Genomic DNA, 4,972 nt, shown 5'->3' on the forward strand with positions numbered 1-4,972 from the left:
TTACAGCGGCTAACTGTCCGCTAAACACTTATTCTTAGCTTAGCAGTTAGCCATGTCGTCTCTCTCTCCTACTTTCTCTTGCTCGGTGTGTGAGTAGATTAGTCCTCTGCCTCCTTTAGCAACAATGGTATGTCCCCACTAACACAGAACGTTTAGGGAACGTTAGAGAACGTTAGTTTTTGGTTCTCTAAAGCCTTCGCCCTCCATGTCTCATAAATAACCTACACTTGTTACACCCCAGCTAACAATTTTTGGTTCCCAGAACGTTCTTTTTTGTGTTGTGGGAACGTTCCCTGAAGGTTTTGTTTGGTTGTAGTTTGGTTGTCTGCTGGTTAATTGGAAGGTTTTCTTAACGTTCCGGGAACGTTCGTTTTGGTTACGAGCGAACGTTCTCGAACGTTCTCCAACGTTCTCTAAAAGTTACAACCTTTAGAGAACGTTAGGCGAACGTTCCGAAAACGTTGCAACCTTAAGCGAACGTTAAGAACGTTCCCTTAACGTTGCAACCTTTAGAGAACGTTAGGGGAACGTTCCCTTAGCGTTGCAACCCTCAGCGAACGTTACGCAACGTCTCTTAACGTAGGGAAACGTTCGCTGTAACCACAAACGAACGTTCCCAGAACGTTAGAAAACCTTCCAATTAACCAGCAGACAACCAAACTACAACCAACCAAACCTTCAGGGAACGTTCCCGGAACGTTAAGAAACTTAGATTCCCCTAACCTTTAAACTACACCCATACATTTGTGTGTATGTATGTACTGTAATACACACGTACATACATACAAAGTTAAATTAGTAGGAAGGAATGAACAGCAAACTTGATGGCATTTCAAAACTTTAATATTCAAACAACTGAAAAAAATACAACAAGATAAGGATGTAGTGTAAATGTAGTGCAAGATGCATAAAGATGTTTTTGTAAAGTGTGTGCAAAATAAGTCACTAAAAAAATATATTAATAAAAAGGTTAAAAGGGGCTCCATGGCTCATCCTTCTCAGCTGGCCTATAGAAATAACAAAAGTTAGACATGTAATACTAAGAATGAACACATTAACAAAATAATTTTTTTGATGACTTTGTTATGAACATAACGCAGAAGAACTTAAATTTACCGTCTGTGTGGGGCAAACTTCAGAACTTGCCCAATCAAATCCTCCGCTTCTGCAGCAGTCAGCGCAGGGAAGTTTTTCTGGCAGGCCGCTAGAGTAGAAGTCCAAATGAATCAAAGTCAAATTAAAACCTCTTGTCAGCCAAGCTAAGCATAATACTAATGTGAACATTAAAATAACACCTGCCTGTTATAACCATGCATACAGCCAGGTCCTGGAAGGCTTTCTTTGTTTTTCTTCAGTGCAAGCTGTACTGTCTCAGGACATCATTCGTTGCATCTTGCCCCAGCATGCGGCGGACGGCATCACCTCCAGTACAACCACCGAGGGTCGACAGGAAAAGTTGCTGTAAAACATATAGTAACAAATTATGCATACAGTGTAGAGCTTGTACAATCTCATTTTGTAAGAGAAGTCAGTTCAGTTAAGATATTAGATTTTATGCAATTATATAGTGTTTGTCTTAGGGCAGAACTATGGCCACTTAATTTCCATATTGTTCCTCCTCTCCATACACACATACAAACATGTGAGCAACTTGAGTCTTACCTCTCATTTTGATCTCCATGTCTGAGCCACCTCCCTCTGTGTGAGTTCTTCTGTTTAAAACAACAAAAACGTTATGTTACTCTAGTGATCCTTGCCATTTAATTGTACTTCATTGCAAATGCAAAAACCAAAGCAACTGTACCTTCAACTGGGTCCCAAGATGAAGTGGCAGTCCGTGGTAGGGTCACTAAAGACTCATCCTGCTCTGGGCAACCAGCTGGTTTCCTGCATGGCGTTGATACATATAATAAATAAATTATATATGATTATTATATAAGATGAAGTTGATAGGTTGCCTGCACATGAATCTATGAACCTATTCTTTTATATTAGACAAAATATATATTAAAAAACTTACATGCAGGTGGTGGAGGAAGTATTATCTGCTGAGCTGAAAAAAGACAGGAAGAGACAAACATCAGAACAATCACATGATATGCACCATGTTGACTGTCATTGGTTCCATGTTAAGAATGACTGGTTTATATGCATGCATACATTTTAACTTACAGACAGGGCTTCCAGACGCACGCTCCATCCTGGACAGTTTATCTGGTCGTGCAACAGATTCATCTGTAATACAGAGACCATATAGTGTGTACCCATTGCAAAATCTGTGATTTGAAATATGTGAAAAAATGTAGTCTATAATAGTACCATCGCTTGAAGAATCTGTCATGAACCTCCTTGGGCGTCGGCGCTGCCTTTTTTGGACACTTGCTTCATCTTCTGTCTGGATGCTGGAAGTGTCCCTCAGCCGCCGACACCGGTCCACAGCTTTGGCGTAGGAATCTATGTTAAGTGAACATTTGTGATCCAGTAGTGCAAAAAAAGAAGAAAGAAAAGCAGTTCCATACAGAGAAAATTATTTATTTACATATAGTATAGCAGCAATAGGTTACCTGTACACAGCCATATTTTTTAAACTGGATATTTGGCCCAGCTGCTGTTGGGCAAATGGCACGCTGTGATTTGGAGCAGAGGGAGGTGCCATGGAGCTCCTTTAGAGCATGAGCAGCTAATCCATCTTCTCCTCAAATGTCTCCACCCGGATTCATCTGAAATAACAGATCATACAATTTGTACTGATTGCAAAAATATTTAAATGTATACAGTCAGTGTAAACATTGTACGTGACAAGATTTCTGCATTGTAGCCCAGATACTTTGTAATGGGGAGACACAGCATCCACAGAAATGCATAGTGTTAGTTTGTAAAGCCAGTACTGCAGCTGTGTTGCAACACATTACGTCCCTTGCTGTTATCGGCAAGCTGAGTGAAGGCACTCAGCTTGCCGATAACTGGCTAAAGTGCGTTGCAAGATGGCTGCTGATCTACCTGGACTAAGGATTTTGATTATCTTGGCTTTATTTATGTACTGTAGTACACTAATTAAAAAAAGACCGAAAACGGATATCTTATTTGTAACTAAACGAAAGCATTTAACATGATTACCAAAACATACAATGCAACAAAGCGAAACGTCGGTGCACAGCAGCAAACAGTGCAGATTTATGCAATCCATCTAAAGCACAACTCTGGCCTCGCCCTTTTGAATGGAGTGCTAGGGGCCTTCTATGATAGCATCAAAATCAACATTTTTAACACTAAGAAGGCTCGACACACATGAAACTTTACTCCAAGTCTCACCTGGGGGCTCACACACATGAACTCGCATTGAGAACATGGTTGTGCACAAATAGTTTACTAAAAAAAAGATTGGAGCAGCTCACTGCTGACTAGCATAGCATAATGGCGGACGACGTTGAAAACTAACTAAGTTAGTTGTTGACTTCAGCCAACTTATTTTTTGGTCAACCTAACAAGAACCGGAATATAACAAAGCCATACGAAGAGTTTAATGTTAAACCACAAACCTCCCCTTACAACCACAACATCATTTAACTGCAATATTTTTTGCTTACCTCTCCGTGCTGAGCGCGTGGTCCTGGTCCCGTCGCTTTTTCTCTTCTAACGGGAGAATCGGTCTGCTCAAGCACGGCCCCCTACTGGTGTGGGTTGTAACGGTTAGGTTTTCAAACTGAATAAAGAAGTGAATTATCTAGTTGTGATGAAATCGTCCCATTGATAGATTCCTCTTTTAAGTTGTTTCACTAACAGTTAAAAAACGAAGTCAAGCAAAAGTACTGTTTTAAGCTAATTGATATCAGCCTTAAATAAATGCTATGCTGTTTATCTTTCTAATTTTATAAGTCGAATCATTTTTGAGTGAATAATCAGTGACAGCAAACCATGCTACTTCTAACTCAGAACAACCAAAAACACCAACGGGAACGTTGTGTAAAGGTACGGCGCAACCGCAGGGGAACGTTCCCGTTGGTTGGTTCTCTTAACGTTTAGAGAACGTTATAACAGGAGGGAACGTTCCCTAAACGTTAGCTTTTGTTTGGTTCGAACAAACCTTTAGAGAACCAAAACTAACGTTCTCTACGTTCCCTAAACTTTCTGTGTTGTGGGATACCATTGTTGCTAAAGGAGCAGAGGACTAATCTACTCACACACCGAGCAAGAGAAAGTAGGAGAGAGAGACGACATGGCTAACTGCAAGCTAAGAATAAGTGTTTAGCGGACAGTTAGCCGCTGTAATAGCAAATCTAACAAATTTAACTGGTATTTAGTGAGCAGCAACATGCTACCAAAAAAAAACACACACACCACAAGCACCGGAAATGGAAATGAGTCAGGTACTTACAATAGTCAGAAAGAGTTGCAACACCTTTGAACGTGCCAGAAGAGCAGGAGGTGATATTCAGCCAGACTTCTGTGTTAACACCATGCAGCAGTTCCGTAGTATTGTAGTCATCCATTTTGTGCGTGATCGATCTGGTGTTGTTGAATAGGAGGCCTGGCAGTGTTGATTTAGTTGCCTTAGCTGCGCTAGCAACATTCTTGCTTCTAGGCGCAATCTGGACAGTTTACCTTTTCCTGTGAGACTACAGCAACCTTCTCTAACGCTATCACTGTGCAAGCCGTGTAGTTACAAGTATATGGTCATAACCACTATAGAGCTCAATTCCTGTTGTTGAGGGGAATAAAGTTTTTGTCTCAAAGGCATGACCTGTTCTCTGGAGGACAAAGCCAGACCATGGGCGCTCACGGATGTTTTTGGGGAGAGGGAGGCGACGAATGCAGGGAGAAATCAGAAAGCAACGATGCCGGTTGGGCCTCTAGTGCAGGCTAAGGAACTACCACATAAACTGACACTGCCAAGATGGATCACACACAAACTGGGTGAGACACAAACATACATGGTACTACTGCGTGATGATTATCACAAAACCTGTTTGAA

General features: G+C 41.1%; 1 long non-coding RNA gene across 1 annotated transcript in view; it reads left to right on the forward strand.

Moving 5' to 3' along the window:
- Positions 1-4,972, forward strand: part of LOC116686633 (uncharacterized) — a 16,407-nt gene that overhangs the window by 274 nt on the left and 11,161 nt on the right. The window lies entirely within an intron of this gene.

This window comes from Etheostoma spectabile, unplaced genomic scaffold (genome assembly GCF_008692095.1).
Source record: "Etheostoma spectabile isolate EspeVRDwgs_2016 unplaced genomic scaffold, UIUC_Espe_1.0 scaffold420, whole genome shotgun sequence".
NCBI lineage: Eukaryota > Metazoa > Chordata > Actinopteri > Perciformes > Percidae > Etheostoma > Etheostoma spectabile.